Below are 17287 nucleotides of genomic sequence, written 5' to 3'. Positions count from 1 at the left end.
TTGAGATGTCTTTGTGGTGTTAATAAATAAATCCTATTGAGATATTGGAAGGTGTGTTTTTTAAAATTCTCATCAATTCATCAGACTTGTTTAATGTAAGTGCCACAATCTTCTTAAATCCAAGCCTATCTGAAAACCTATCTGAAGGCAAAAACTTTTGCTGTTTTGGCTAGCTGTTTTAACGTTTAGACTGTTAATAGTTTTGTAATATGGTTTTGAGAAAACAAATCTGGCAATTGATCAGGTTACAAATCAAAATATCCCTACTAAGATATACAGGTGAACAACAATCACTATAGTACTAATCGCATTATGGCTTCCATTAAGCTGAATGTAATTAATGCCACTTTGGAAATTGCTGCAGTGAGGACAGTCTGCAGTTTAATTCTTTGTGGAGTGTGAATACAACGTTCAGTGGGGAAATTTAAGAAGTGTTAAATTTTCTATTATGCCTCTGAACTTCAGAATCCAAAGCAAAGGGCTGTACTGTTTTTATTGTAAATAGAATAAAAATAGCATTCAGGCATCGTACTGAACCATAGTAAGAAGAAGTCTCAACGAGCCTCAGCTAATGCACTACCCCCCACATTTCTCCTCCAGCATAGCTATGAGATGGAAAATATTTGCTTCTGATTTTTACTAGCCACAGTTTCAAACCTTAAATGATAGTTAATGTTAACAATGACTTGTTTAAGCAAGCTGCCTCATAATTCAAAGTTTTGAGTTAGTTTGTTTTTTAAAAAAACACGGTTGAGAGTAACCACAGTTTGTTAGGTTTGGATGACACAACAACCCATGAGGCAAGGCGAGGTGACTCCCTCAGACAGCAGGATCCACAGGGGCAGCAGATCCCAATGTAGATCTTCCCCCTCCACCTTGTTCTTGATGTAGATCTTCCCTCACCCCTTCTTCCCTGGTGCCATTTTGAGGTCTGCCTCAGGTGCCAGAATGGCTAGCTCTGACATCAAGCTTCAGCTACTCTAAATTGAAAGGAAGAGCTTCCAAACTTTTCTTGAAGCTGGAGGTAGGTGGTGGGTGGGTGGAAGCATGTAAACACAAACCTTACTGTTACATATTCACATTGCTCGTTTGAACTGGGCCCATTCATTAACGTCAACAAACTTTATTAATGCGTCTCCCAGATTTGTGCAAAACCTAATGTTAGATTGTGGCATGCCCTCAGTGCAAATTTGTATTTTATTATTTATTTGTGATATTTTATGTGTTTAAAGATGAAAGCCTTCTCAAGGCAGTGTATTGAAACAAAAAATGTGAAGCAGTAACATATATATTACAATCAGCCACAACAGTATTTTTTTAAAAAAGCATTCCAAATAATAATAAAAATATGAGCAGCAGTTGAAACCATAAAATACAAAGTAAAGTTAGAAAGGGCTTTGCTGTTCTATTTGTTTTTCAATACACTTACAGCATAATGAATGTATGTTTACTGCATAATGAATCACTAGACATTATGTTGTAAAAATGGTGACGTGCCCATTTAACAACAATATTGTCCTAATATTTTTAAGAAAACAAAAAAGTTTGCACTTTTCCACCAACCAAGTGTCTAAAAAATGCAATATACAATGCAGAGTAAACCACATTTCTGCCTCCCACCCCCCATGTTTCTGACACTTCATTGATCAAAATTTTCAGATTTTAAAGACCAAAGCTTGAAAACAGGAGCCAGAATACTTTGTGCCTTGTTCTAGGGGTTCCTAGACCAATACCAGCAAGTTCTCTCTCTCCCACACACTGCCAGTTGGTATGATTCAAGGAATGGCAAGTGGCAAGGTGTGCCAGGAAGAAGAACCCTGGACGTGGTGGCCATCGGTTATAGGAGAGAATGAGCCAGTGGAAAAAGAGCCCAGCATGAGACTCTTGATCTCAAGGTCATGAGTTTGAGCCCTGACATTGGGCAAAAGATTCCTGTATAGATGGCCCTCATGGTAGGATTCAACCCTACCATGCTATGATTATTTATACGGTTTTGCTTTGATATCATTCACCTCTTTAATGGGTTTCTTCAGTTCTCATCCTTATTTAAGAATATTCTTAAGTGCCCATTATTTCTTGATCTGACTCTTGTCCTGTACTTGTCTTGTTCTATGGAAACTCTTTTGTTAATGGTAGAAAAGACAGTACTCCTGCAATATTCTCTTTCGTGCAGGTTATATCTTTCAATAAAATACGTTCAATAAAAATACCTTCCAATAAAATACTCTTCAACTGAAACCTGCCTGCTTAGATTGCTTTTTAAATGAATTCTGGGTAAACAGAAGAGAACAGAATGCTTGCCTGAGTCCCCTTGTTCTTAAAGAGTTAAACGTACGTGTGTGTGTGTGTGTGTGTGTGTGTGTGTGTAGCTTCAAGCAGACTATTAGCCTTTAAGTATCTTGTCTTTGAGGATTAGCCTGGACTGTAATAGTCCATTATTGATGACTTCAATCACACTACACTAATTCTCTAAGCAGTTGTAACATACAGTGTGCTAGACCAATGATTCCCAGTAAGCTAAGTACTGCAGACCCCCTCTTTTTCAAAAGCCAAGCTGTGGATCCCTTACTTTTGAAACTTTTGACATCTTCATGGTAGTTTTTGTTACATGAATGTTGCCACAGATACCATGGATGGGTTATGTGAACAACCTGGTGTCTGTGGACCACTAGCTGAGAACCACTGTGCTGGACTCATTTTCAGACTTTGGTTTTAAATGTATTTCCATCTGTGCTAGGTATGTCCATGTGTGTGTGGTGGTAAGATGTGATGTCTCATCTGCTCTGCTGTGATCTTAGGCAAATGTTTGCAACACAACTAGTACTGAAGCTGATAGTACTGTGGACCCCAAGCAAATCCCAAGCAGGTTTGCAGATGCTTCCTATGTCTTATTTAGGACCAGGTAGCTGGTGCAGATCTCAGGTGTTCTCTCAGTCTGTTATGAGGTGTGCAAGCTTCACGGTTTATGATTGCGGTGAAGCTGTGGCTGGGGTGGGGGGAATTCGCCCATCGCTGCCCACCAAGCCTCTGACCTCAGTGCTTAGCTAGATCTGAGCACCCGGTACAGGAGGCTTTTGGAAAGCAAAGTTTTACATGAGTATGCAAACACTAGAAACTGCTCCATTGGGAGAATACTTAGGAAGGTGGTCTTTTCGCTTTGACATGCTTCCATGGAGACACTTGTGCTGTGTGCTTTTTGGCTTTTTCTAATTTGATGCAATGTGTGAACCTAGAGGGTGCATAAAAATCTATCGCCTAATGCTTTGTTTTCTCATCAATACTAATTCAATACTCATATATTGCTCACTTATTTGCAGTATTATGCCCATGTACCTGCAGGAGTTTCTTGTTTTGTTTATTGACCACGTTGCAGAATATTGATCGCCTCCACTTTTCCTCCAGTCGTATTCACCACCTTACTCTCTTGTCTGAACCTCCTTGGGCTGTTGGCCATAAGCTAACATTTTATTGGAAAATTAAGATTTGTGTATTCCCCTGTGAAGCTATAAAAGTTTTTCCCGTCTATGTTGGAAATTTGGGAGCAAGAATCAAAATTACTTCCTCCACTGTGAAATGTATGCAGTGGATTGATAGTTGCTTTTTCTCTGATAATTGTTTCTTAGCCCCTTCCTTCCTTCCTTCCTTCCTTCCTTCCTTCCTTCCCTCCTTCCACACAGCATAGCTTTCTGCATTCATTTGAAATACTACATTCGAACAAAGACTGCAGATTCCTAGTCTGTCTTTCGTATCAGCATTTTCCATTCCAATACAGGCTTTGCATATACGTAGTTATATTTGTTTAAATATATATTAACCACACTTCCATGGAAAAATAGCAAGGTGGTGTACAGCTTGAAAATGCAATACTAAAATAATTACATCATTAAAAGCATTGATATCCTATCAGTAAAACTGGTTGGTAAAAATATTCAAGTGCCAAATGCCTGTATGAAGAGTAAAGTATGAAAAATAAGGTTAAAAGAAATCAGGGATTACTTCTGCCAGACTTCTCCTGGCAAAGAGTTGCACAGGGTAGGGCTTGCCACACTTCTCTGATGAAGGCTGAATGAATTGCAGGGGCATGGGAGACCACCAAAAGTGTCCCATCAGAAGATCTTGGTGTTCAAGGTGGAGCATAAGGAATCTGTCAATCCTTAAAGGACTTTGGTCCCAAGTTGTTGAGTTCTCAGTGCCTGATTTTGGTAGCCTAACGTAGGGTGAAAGTTTTATATCTCATTGCTGTGGTCATAAATGGGAACAGTAGGATTTGGTGGCAACTGGGGGATTTTGGAATTGGAAGGCTATAACAAGGAAGCATATTTGCTGTACTATGTGCATCCTATATTATTAGCGTTGTCCGCAACGTGACAATAGTGTGCAACACTAAAGGCAAGGCTGGGGGAGCTGTGGCCCTCCAGTTGCTATTGGTCTCCAGCCTTAGCCAGCATGACCAGTGGTCATGGATTATGGGAGTTGTGGGTCAACAATATCCAGAGGGCCACAGGTTTCCCCATACTAGCCTATCACATACCTTTTCATTTTTCTTACGTCTTTGGATGTTTTTACACACACCATCCTGTCTGCTCAGTGCATAACAGCCATCCCCACCCCACTTCAAAGATCATGTTTACCAAATCACTAGCTGTATTACTATTACTAGAGCTTCAGAAGGAAAAAAGTTCCTTTGAATGCAAGCAGAGTACATTTTCTTTATTATCAAGTTGCCAAGCCCTTCACCCAACAGCAACAGTATTCATATATTGCTGTTCTGAATGAGTAGAATAATCCCCTTTACCATTATTTCAGTAACCTAAGTATACATTGAAAATGGTGGTTGAGTGGTTGATACCTACAGCTAGTACAAAAACGGAGCAAGCTATGATTGTGTTTTAAGAACAGCCCAAAAATAAAATAAAAATTCAAGGATATAGTAAAGTGATTTTATCAGGATGAAAGTTCACGCTATGATTTGCCAGCTTTTGAAATAGAAAGCTTTTCCTTCAGACTGGTTGCAATTAGAAATGGAGAAAATAGATATTTCTGGAAGAGGGCACAGAATTTAGCCCAGTCTGCAATCTGTTCTAGTGTTAAGATGACAGGAGAAAAAGTTTCCCCTCGACTAATTAAGAACAGTGTCCTATTTATTTATAACATTTCTATTCAGCTTTTTGCCAGAGTTGCTCTTTAAAATTGTGCAGTAAAAATATCCTAATAAAATTAAAACAGTGCAATATGACTTGAAGTCTCGCATTATTGTTGCGTTGAGGGTAGATAAGCAAATCTCAAGCATGATTCTGTGTATGCCTACTCAAAAGTAAGCCAAATAATTTCAATAAGCAGTGCTTACTCCAAGTGTGTATTTACCAACGATCCAATTTTGGAAATACATCAATGCTTTATTTTATTCTTATTTTTTGACAAAGTAATAATAATAAATAAAAATGTGCACCCTATCCACTAGACCATTCCATTGTAACTATCCAGCCTCCCAGAATTTCAACACCTCTTGCGATGGTTTGACCCCTTTCTGTTTTAACAGTACAAATTCTACAAACATTCCATATCTCCTCAAAATCATTTCCCCTGCTTACTCCCCATCTTACCTTAATGGCACATGTTAATCTATCATTAATAGCTTATATCCCACACCTCTTTATACCATTCTTCCATTTTATATTCTGTTTGCCCCTTCCACTTCCTAGCTATCATAATTTGTTCAGCTGTCAATAAATTTGTGAGCAAGTCCTTCATAGCCTGTGAACCTTCCACTTCATCATAAATTGATAATAATGCTTCCTCTGGATTTAGCATCAGGGCTTTTAGCTAAATCAAGCAAAGGGTTTAATTTGAGCCAAACCTTAGAACCAGAACCTGGTTTGAAGGATGCCATGGCTGAATCACAGATGTGTAACTTCTGAGGATTAGGAGGGTGGGGATTAAATATGTTCTAGTACCTTCCCATTTGGATTAAAGTAATGTTAGGGTTTCCTGTGTGGTGTCCTCAACTCTCATGGCACTTACCAAGGTCCACTGACCTTCCTCATTTTTAACTTTTAAAGAAAAATATGCCCCTTTGTGTTTGGCGGCATTGCCAGTTTTTTTGACTGTCCCACCCCACTATAAAATGGACATTTGGCAGTGACTATGACAATAGCACCCCCCCCCCAAGTTTGGGGAACTCTGCTCTAGTGTGTTTTGGGGGCTGCCTTTGAAGAATGTTCTAAAGCTTCAGTTATTGAGGATATTGGAATGACTGTACCCTTTGCTTCTGAAGTCTGAGAGAGAGATCACAACACAAAAACATGGATCGGTGCGGTGATGCATGAACAAAGACTCTTTAATTGCATTTTTTTGCATTTTTTAATCTTTTCAGAGTGGGCACAGCCTACAGTGGAGGAGCCTCCCCTGGTAATAATCTGAATTTCGGAGAGGTAGCCTCTGCAAGCAGAGGGGAAGGGCAAAAGGAGGCCATTAATTCTTCCTCCCAGGACCTTGGCCAGACTATGCCAATTGCTGTGGCACTCCTTGATTCCACATTATTATTTTTTCCAGGACTCAACAAGGCCAGTCGATTTGCTCTCTGGACCTGCCATTTACTATTGTTTGTTGGCTTTCTGCTCCTTTTTCAAACAAACTTTCATAGCTACCTGCATACAGGGGAAAGAGTGTCAACCCTAATCAGGTGGCATTGACCGCTTCCTCATTAGCCAGCAGGGGACTTGTGCTCCCGGATTTGTTGCTGGGTCCTGGTAAGATATACCTTCTAATTGGCAATTAATTAATTTGGACACGTTTTTCTTTTTCAGAGTGTTTGAAACACACAGACTTTGAGGAGCTCCTCCTGTGGAACTGTTCAAGCTTGGCACAGCCACAAATCAGGTACTTTATTTTTTAAGATTAGATCAAAGCTAATTCTTGAGCAGTCATTACAAAGTTTCCTAAAGAGTGGGGAGGATATATTCTAATTTTTAAAGGAATGCTGTGGGTTATTTTGGGATCTTTGCATAGCCAGAAGTAGCCGTGTGGTCAGTCTTTTCATTATGTGCCAACTTGAAGCCCACCATCTAATCCTCTAGTCTTCAATAGGTGGGTCGGGACCCTAACCTCTAACCCCTAGTGGGTCATGACCTGATCCAAGGTGGGTCGCAACAGGATATAGGAGCATATATATTTGGTAAAAGATAAAAATATGTCCCCAGTTGCATGTTTGGGTTATTATTAATATTATATTTATTAAATTTGCATGCCACCCTTCATCCAAAGATCACAGGGTGGTTCACAACATAAAAATACAAAATGAGAACATAAAAATGAAGCAAAAGCAAACCAATAACCCTCCTTTCACAGACACATTTAAAAGGCCACATGATGTTTATTTAGCCAAAGGCCTGGTTATAAAGAAATGTTTCCACCTGGCTAAAGAATTAAAAGGGGGGATCCTGGGTCTGAAAAGGTGGAAGACACTTGGTCTAATCCAGCCCAGAAAGAAAGTGCAAGACCATTCTAATGATTGGCCTTTGGATCACAGCCAAGCTGCAGAATAAGATGGGAAGGTTTTTTAAAAAAAGAGTTTTCTAATCGTGAGTGGAAGAGGTGGGGGAGGAAGAAGGGCCAGCGTGGAAAGGGGTTGAGGACATGGAAGGGGAAACATCTCTGCAGCATATTGCAGGGGAAGATATTAATGTTTTCATCACCTGAAATGCAATTGTGCTCTTACGTAACTGGTATTTGCAAAAACAGTATCAAATTGAATGCGGGGGTGGCAGGGTGATGCTGAAATGCATATCCCAAGGGTCCTCTTGGTTTTGCAAAGTTCTTGATTTCCCTTTTACTGCTGTATGAAATAAGGCCACCTTGCAGGCTGTTAGTGGCAGGAATTGCTCAGTTTTACAGTTCCCTGCTTTTTAGTGCTTAAATTGTCTTAATTTTATGCCTCAAGTTTATGCCTCAGCTCTCTGCACTTAATAGGTTGTGTTAGTTTTTATTCTTTTTTTATTTTTTTCCCCCAACCAAGAATCCGTTGACATATTTATGAAACAGTATATCCATATGCTGGTCTACATTGTTTGCTGGATGTTCAAAGGGTATGGGAGCCCAGGACTGGAATCTTAAGCTATTGTGCATTGCAGCATATTAAATGGGAGAAAGGAAGGAGGACCCTGACTCCCACCAAGCTGCCCATCCCAATTCCAGGACTGAAAAAAGGCTTTCTCTCTGCTAGGAAGACTCTAGCTCATGACACCTTTGAGACCAAAGCAGACAGTTTGGTTCACTGTAGACCCTGGCCTAGGAATAGTGGTGCCATTCCTCAGCACTGAACTGGCATGTGTCTGGGTCCCAAATCTTGGGGAATTACTATTTATAAAGAGGTATAACATGTATGAAGTTTTGCTTCAAAAAAGCAGGTGCTATCCTATTTGTGAATGACAAATCCTTTTCACCTTAACTTTGGGCTCCGTCTCCCCTCCGCACCTTGTAGCACACGGCTTCTTTGTTAGATCCTTCTCTTATCACTCTAAAGATCTTCTTCCAGCCCTGTCCCTGCAGTATAGATTCGGCACTTGGCAGGGATCCAGTCATTGGTTTATATCTGCCATGTATCCTTCCTGTCACTTGAAAAAGAAGCTTTCCTGAATGGTTGTGTGTGCTTGCACTGCTGCATTGCAACCTTGTATAAATTGTGCTCCCAGACTTGCTGCTAACGCAGCAAATCCTTTTGTTGCCCCGGTTGTACGTGTGCCCTTAGAGAGCATCCGCTGCCGCCTAAGTGATTTCCTTTTACATACCTTCCCAGGGCGTCACGTGGATGAATTAGCTAATGTTTGTAAAGCACGCCAAACAGAAGAAAGGTCTCTGCAAGTGCTTGGCATCCTTATTACATAACATACAATTAAATCCGGCTGCACTGTACAAAGCCCACTTCATGTGAAGTGCTTTGTATTTCAAATTAATAGATTTCAGAAGAATTGTATTACATTCAATATGTTGTAAAGCAATCTGTGCCAGAGACTAGGAGATCTCCTGTGTTTTCCCTTGTTATGTTGAATTGCTGTGAATTGCTGTATCTGCAATTTAAATTATTATATTACAGAAAACCAGAATTGCTAAGTGCTGTACTGCCTCATGTCAAACACCCAGCTAGTACACCAATTCTTTAAACCTCTTTTGTTGACCACAAGCATTATGCTTTCCATTTTAAAGTTCGGAATAGAGTAGTTGCTTTGGAAGACAATAATCAGGCATCCAAACAACATGACCAGTCCAACGAAGCTGATGCTGAAGAATCATTGCCTTGACACTACAAAAAAAATTCCTTCCAGTAGCACCTTAAAGACCAACTAAGTCAGTTCTTGGTATGAGCTTTCGTGTGCATGCACACTTCTTCAGATACTTTTTGTTTTGTTTTGACTATGGCAGACCAACACGGCTACCTATCTGTGCCTTGACACTAGTGATCGTTGCTTCTTCCAGTACACTGCAGTCTCTTCTGTAATTGATTTGGTTTCTGTAGAAAAAAGCATGCATCACCCAAACAATTCTGAGAAAGTAAGCCCCAGGACACCTCAATTTGTGTGGCTTTTGTAACTGATAGTGGTTAATTCTCATCCACATTGAGGCTGCTGGTCTATTTTCTGCTCTCCTTCTACTGTAGAACCTCTACTTACGACTGCCTCTACTTGGGCCTGATCCAAGTTGCGACTGCGGCAAACCCGGAACTAAATACCGGGTTTGCTGCGATTTGCACACGCGCAGAAGTGGCTGCCACCGTCTGCACATGTGCGGAAGCATGCTGCCACTGAATGCACCTGTGCACAATCGCGCTTCTACCAGCAACCCAGATTGACATACGGACAGACCTCCAAAACTGATTATGCCCGTAAGTAGAGCTTCCACTGTATTTTTTTGCTCTCTGGCTATGAGCAGGACCCCCCCCCCCAACAGACTGGGAACTTCCTCTTGGCAGCTGGAGCTTCTAAATGTCTATAGAGTAAGGAACATTACCAGAAACTACGGGTTCCAGGAGATATTTGGGTATATATTGAATATTTTATGCCCACAACATTGCGCCTGTGTAGTGGAGGGGGCATGCAAAGTCAAATATCTAAACCCGAAAGCCCGCATCAGAGCTGAGATTGCTGCTTGTATATACAAAGAGCCTCCTCTGATCAGTATTTTGCCTTTACAGCCTAAGTTTCATTTGCCTTTGTAGCCAGAAGGAAAAGGAATTGCTCAGTGAGGATTTCACTGCTTATTGATTACTGCCATCAAGTGAGATTGCAGATGCCGCTGTCCTGTCATTTGCTAGATATGTGTACAGAATGTGCGCTGGGCTGCCTGTTAACAGCAAGGAGGGTTGGAAAAAGAAGGATTTGGGGTAGGCGGGCGCACATGGTTGTTCATCCTCTTTCTAATGCTACATCTCTGTATATCTCCACAAACTGAATTGTGAGATGAGGGGCATTATCACTATCACAAAAAAGAGAAAAGCATGGCTGAGAAGCAGGAGGTCGGGTGGGCAGAATGTTTCTCCTTCCTTTTTCTCATCTGAAAGCAGTTGCAGGTCCTCACTTGACATGTCTTACAACTGTTTAATAATTCAGGCTCTCTGTTTGTTTGTTTGTTTGTTTGTTTGTTTGTTTGTTTGTTTGCTTGTTTGTGTCTTCGTTTTGTTTGACTTAGGCAGCAGTGGCAGCTTGGCCAGGGGTCCACTTTCTTTTCACTTTCCTGGTGCTGCCCATCAAACTGATGAGCCTTTTGTTGCGTCCAATAGAGAAAGCGAACTGTTCTGGACAGCCTAGAGAGCATTTATGTATTTGTTGGTTTGATTGAAATGATTTATATCTTGCTCTCCTTCCCAAAGGAGATCAGAGCAGCATATGCAGGAAAACAGTATAAACAAACAAGACTCTCAGCAGCTGTAATGTCCAGGAAGGCAGGGAACAAACTAGGCCTTATTTCACCCGGGTCAAAGACCCAGTTTGGAACCCCCCTATGCACATTTGTGTACACTCAATGGTGCCCCCTGAAGCCCCCTGGGAGCCTCAATGGTGCCCCCTGAAGGTTTTACCTGGGGCAAAATACCCAGCTAGCCCCCCCCCCCCAATCTATGGCTCTGTGGGAAGGCTCTAAAGCCTGATTACTAAGAAAAGTTTTAAGTGCTTTCTCCACCCCCAACACTAACAGTGAAAGAGCCATAAAGACATCCTGGGAGAGGGAGTTCCAGAAGTGGGCACCCTATAATCATCCTCTCCTCACCCCCATTTATCTTGGTTACTATTGGGCTTCTCCTTTTATAACACACATAGCACCTGTTTGAAATAATATAGAGGTTTGTATATATGGGCCCATGCCCAAAGGATTTTACCATCTATCCTTTAAGGCTAATTGGAGTATAATAATCTATTTTCTTCCCTCTTCCTTTTTTCTAAGAACAGAAACAAAACAAACAGTAGTAATCTTTAAAAAAAATATTGTCCAAGCTGATTTAAAATCCAGTATATCTTCATAAAAACCAGGGATTACAGCTCTAATTATGATCAAGAATGGGCTGAAAATTCCCATAGCACCTGTTTAATCAAGAGCAAAAGGCTTGTTGTATACAGCAGGATTTCCATGTTGCATGCATGGTGACAAAACGCAAGGTATGCACAAACCCTAATATGAAACTTAATGTTGATGTGCTCAGTTTTATTTTGAGGTTGTATGTATTGTTCCTTGCTTTTCCATTTTGGTTTATAATAACTTAAGGTAATATTGACACAATCTAGTTCATTTGGTTTGCTGTATAAGAATACTGCTTGTGTATGTGCTTGCACTTGCCACTGTGTGTGTGTCAGAGAGAGAGAGAGATGCGAACCTACAGTCGTACAGTACCTTGGTTTTTTAACAGCTTGATTCCCCAATGTTTTGACTCCCGAATGCCGCAAACCTGCAGCTGATCAGAAGCTGCACTTTGGTTTCTGAATGTTTTGGAAGTCGAACAGACTTCTGGAACAGATTCTGTTTGACTTCAAGGTACTGTACAGGCATATATCCAATGCCTACAGCACTTCCTTTTGAGGATGGAAGAACTACAAAAATGGGAGATGTGCATGTATTGTGGCAGAGAACCCATATGTGAGTCTATGACCCACTCACTGCACATACTATTATTTCTAGAGCCAGCCTAAGTTGCTGGTGGCTGTAAGCAGGCTGCATTCCCAGGGCGTATGGTCTTGTCTCACTGCTTTCCCCTGGGAAACCGCTCTTCAGCACTCGATCGGAGAAAAAACAGTCAGGTTTTCCTTTCCCCGGGAAAGCCGCTTATACCCTTGCCAAAAACACAGAAAACCTCTCGGACCTGTGCTTTCTAGGCATGGGACTAGGACGTCTGGACAAGCCCCCAGTCTCAGTGTGTCCTATCGCCATTAGCAATATTGACTTGTAGTAACAAAGTGCTATGGTATGCTTTGTATGCAGTAAATTGATTTCAAGCATGTAATCCAAATATATAGTTGCCTTTTCTGGAAGCGGTCATGCAAAGGGCATAAAAAAATTCCAGCTGTGCAATTTCATGCCTGTTTCCTGAGATGGGAGTTCAGTGTGGGACTTCCTAATACATGTGTTTCAGATTGCAGCCTGAGTAGCAACAGCTCCAGAGATTTATTTTTGTTGCCCTGAGAAAGTTTATTTCTAGTTTGCCACTTTACCAAGGTCTGCCACTGATCTCAAAATTGAGCTTTCTGTCCACTATATCCAGGTCTGCAAACATACCTATTATACACATTTCAGAATGTTAAATGTTATCAGAGCTTCTTATAACAATAATTTAAAAAACAAAACAAAAGCAGCATCAGATGATTTGAAGCCTGTTAGGCTAACACATGTTAGACCCTATGATTTACACCATGGGTAGGCAAACTAAGGCCCGGGGGCCAGATCCGGATCAAACGCCTTCTAAATCTGGTCCGCTGACGGTCTGGAAATCATCATGTTTTTCCATGATTAGAATGTGTCCTTTTATTTAAAATACATCTCTGGGTTATTTGTGGGGCCTGCCTGGTGTTTTTACATGAGTAGAATGTACTTTATCTTTGGGTTATTTGTGGGGCATAAGAATTCATTCCTTTCTTTTCTTTCAAAATATAGTCCGCCCCCCCAAGGTCTGAGGGACAGTGGACTGACCCCCTGCTGAAAAAGTTTGCTGACCCCTGATTTACACACCTGCACACCAGATGTAGTCAATGTTTGTGAGAGTTCCAACTCCAAAAAGATGGCATCTTCCTTTGCCTCAAAAATGGTGTTTAAAGCAACCAAAGATTTGATTTCTTGTTGTATTGAAAAGATCAGTCCTTGTATATTGATCTTTTGTGTGATCCATATTTCTTGCTCCTTTTGCACATATCTGGTTGATAGGATTGCTGCTGGCTCTCGTGGTTTCTGTAATACTTGCCTAGTATATTCAACACACCATCAGAGGAACTCTGTGGAAGCTCTTTTGTGCATCCGGAATAAATTGTGTGGGAGTGATCATAGCACTAACCAAGCCAAGTGGGATACATGCAGAAGGGATCTCAGATGCGTATCCTACTTCTCTTACCAGATTAATCATAGAAGACACGAGTACTGACATCTTCTGTTTGCTCTAGCCACTAGCCATCTCAACCTGCTCTTCGTGCTTTTGCTTATTGCAGTTTAACTAATTGGTTGGCTTTTTGCCATTGTTGTAGAATCTAAGGCACAAAGGAAATGTAAAACACTGTTGCTGTTTTTAGCCCAACTGGAAATATATATTCCGGTGACTTTTGCTATAAAACAAAATAAGGGAGCAGATTACATTGACCTGACCCATGAGGATACCCAGGGGGAAAGCTATATGCCAGGTTTCTGGTGTGTGGGTTTTTTTTTTTTTTTTTTTGAAGTTTCATCTCAAGCAAGGGCTTGGGAGGATGGGGTTACTGCTTGCTTGCTTGCTTGCTTGCTTGCTTGCTTGAATGCATGACTAAGGCTAGAAACCAAGAAAATAACTGCTGTCGTACTGCCTATTGCATGGGGGACAGATATGTGTTTGCGTAAGAAAAGTCAAAACAGTTTAGCAGAGGGAAAGCACAACAACAATAATAATATAAAGGAAGCTTTAAGCAAACATGTCCCAATTCTCCTCTTCAGAAATACGTTTTGCGAAGTTTGTGCATATCTGCATAAACAAGAAAAAAGAATGGTGTACATAAAAAGGGAACAAGTGCAAATATTTGGCTGTGCATAGACTTGTCCGTAAGAGGGTGGTGTCCAGACAAGAAGATGGGCCAGACTATCTAGTGATGCGAATTGTTCATATTCACACCTAAGAATTTGAACCAAAACCAACCTGCTTTCTGAGTGAGAAATATGACACAATTTCAGCAATACCTATTCCCTTCTTGTCTTTTCAATATTTTTTCTTCCTTCCTCCTTTTCTCTAGCCTGCCTGCTTTCTTTCTTTCTTTCTTTCTTTCTTTCTTTCTTTCTTTCTTTCTTTCTTTCTTTCTTTCTGCATTATTGCATTTTTTTTCAGGTAACATGATGTGCTCTCTTCCTCTATCTTCCAAGCTGGAAGCTCCTTGTCTCATTCTATATTTGTGGAAAAGGAATAAAAACAAAATTAAAAGTGGGTTCTGTTCCTCTGGTTGGGGGGGGGAGGAGAGGAAGGGAGGAGGTTTTCTCTGCAAATTTGCTTCTTACCCCCCTATTCTTTTCGGTGTTTTAGGGAACCTGGAAATGTACTCAGAATTGTGTGCTTTGGTCTTCCAATGGGGAAGAGTGATTTCAGGAAGTGTGGTACTGAAAAATTAGTTTGGTATATGGAATGTGTATATTGGCATATTGATACTGCACTAGGGGTGATGGTGAGAGAGGCAGAAACAACTTCAGGAATTGGGGCAGAATGAATAAAGCAGGAGATGAAGAATTTAGTTTTAGGACAGGGATGTCTAACCTGTGCCTCTCCCAGAGGTTGATAAATTACAATTCCCATAATCCCTTACCATTGTCTGTGTTGGCTGGAGCTGATGGGAGTGTAATTTAGCAACATCTGTAGGACCACAGGTTTGCCACCCCTGTTTTAGGAACAACCAACTTTGACAAATAGGTTTTGTTTGTTTTTTTAATAAAAATGTTTATCTGGAAGCTTGACTCTTTAGCCTAAAATCCCTGTGTGATACATCTAGGTTTCTGTGGCTACTTAGAATTGAGGGGAAAATGTACTCTACACTTGCACAGAGGCCCCTTACACCAGGGGTCCTCAAACGTTTTAAACAGGGGCCGGTTCACTGTCCCTCAGACACTGTTGGGGGCCGGATGGGAAGTTTTGAAGAGTGGGCTAGCGGGAGCTGGGCACCTCGGAAGCCGGGAGCCTGTAGGAGCTGGCCAGGAATGGTGCGCACTGCCCGGTGCACCTCTTCAAGGAGCACAAAGATGGAGACAAGGATAAGCTGGTGTCTCACCTGCAGCTTCCGCCCCGTGTGGGTGTTTCCACCCCTTCGTCGTCCTGCTCCCTGGAGGTGAAGGCTGCTGCCTAGGCCACTTCGCCGCCGGCCTCATCATCCTCCACCGTCATGTTGGCCACCAATGGGAGCGTGGCGATGAGGGCCCCACTGAGCCCTAGCCCAGGCCGGCTGTCCTCCAGGAACACCGCTTCTGCCCCCTCACAGGGACACAGAGCAGCAGCAGTTACAGGGGCACTAGGGCGGCAGTGGTGACAGTAGGAAGAGGCCAAGCGGTGGCAGCTCTGCCAATCAAACGCCGCGCTTGATTTACCTCAGCGTTTGATTGGCAGAGACGTCCCCGCACTGAGGTAAACCAGGTGCGGTGTTTGATTGGCAAAGCCTCCGCTGCTCGGCCTCTTCCTTCCTTCTGTCGCCATCGCCATCACCGGGAGTCTTGGCTTCGCGGTGGGTTCTTAAACGGCCGGGCCGGCCGGATTTAGAACCCTGACGCGGCCCGGGACCGTAGTTTGCCAACCCCTGCCTTACACATTTTGCAATTGAACACTAGCTCATTTTAAGCTCCAACCTCACTGAATCACCAGTGAAGTCAGTCATATTGTTGCTTATTTGCTAAGTGTTACTAATTTGGACCAAAAAAAGAGCTCTATACCAGATGACTATGACTATGGAAGTTCGTTGTAGTGACTTTTTGGCTTAGATTCTGAAAGCTGGGAAACTTTGGAGAGGCTTTATGAAATGTATAAACAGATATATCACAGGCACAAAGCTGTCATATTCTAGGCGCCTGCAATCATGTCTGTCTACAAAACTATACATTGAATTGGCTAAGTAGCTTGTGCCTTTCTCTCTCCCACCCCAGCTTTTCCAACACCACTGCATTGCTGTAATTGGGAGGTCTCAATGCCAAGGACACTTCTAGTCTGTTACTATTTTGTAGGTGGGAGTCAGTTGCAGACTGGCAAATTCAGATTGCACCATTAAGTGGATTTGGTGCTCCTGTGCAATAAACCCCTTCCAAAAAACCTGACATTTTTTGTGGCCGGGAAGGCAGTGGGCAAATGTACTGGAAAATGGAGGATAGCAATTGATTGACATGATGATGTATTCCTTCCTCCATTCAAATCAGAATGAAGGCTCAAAATCAGCTGGTGTTCTATAACCTCCTCCCAAACTTTGTTCAAACAAATCAGGATGACTGCTCAATAAGTATTTAATCTGGAAGTGTCCCAAGTCTTAGTGTAAGACCATCCACCCTATTTTCCTCTGTCCCTAATCTATATTAGAACTGAGTGTGGCAATCACACAGGGTCCCCGGACGTTTGATGGTCTATTGATCCCTGTGCCACCACTGTGTTTGCTTCCTTGCTGCCACCAACCCGTTTCTCTCGAGTACACACAGAGTCCAGACAGTTGTTAACATTAAATCAAATAAGCAAGTTTGTTTTTTAAGTATTAACAAGTTTATGGTTTCAGATAAATTTTCTTGTCAGTTTCTTAATCTTAGTTTATTTACTGGCCTATACCTTCCTAATAACTTCTAGCTGATTATCCCAACTGTCTATCTGACTCCTAACAGTTTCTCTCACTCTCTCACATCAAAACTAGACCAACCCACAGACTTATCCTCCCTCTTCCTTCTCCGACTCCCAACTGACTTCCCAACAACTCCAGCTCCAACTCTATCTCTAACTCTAACAACTCTAACTCCTCCCCTTGGGTTCCAACTGGCCAATCACTTCACACTCATTTAACCCTTTCCTTATGACCCACCTAGGAGGGCAAACGCCACACTGAGTACACCAAATAACATTGCCTCTGGGCCT

At 41.8% G+C, this 17287-nt stretch overlaps 1 protein-coding gene across 7 annotated transcripts in view; it reads left to right on the top strand.

Moving 5' to 3' along the window:
- The window catches only part of TSPAN4 (tetraspanin 4), a 500093-nt gene that overhangs the window by 173664 nt on the left and 309142 nt on the right, over nucleotides 1–17287 (top strand). For all 7 annotated transcript variants that reach the window (XM_083698410.1, XM_083698412.1, XM_083698406.1 and 4 more), the window contains one exon: nucleotides 6807–6879. The gene's annotated coding sequence lies outside the window, so the exon portion shown is untranslated. The remainder of the gene's footprint in view (nucleotides 1–6806; nucleotides 6880–17287) is intronic.

Source organism: Podarcis gaigeae, assembly GCF_964106915.1.
Source record: "Podarcis gaigeae genome assembly, chromosome: 1".
NCBI classification, from domain to species: domain Eukaryota; kingdom Metazoa; phylum Chordata; class Lepidosauria; order Squamata; family Lacertidae; genus Podarcis; species Podarcis gaigeae.
This window is presented reverse-complemented; position numbering and strand designations above follow the sequence as displayed.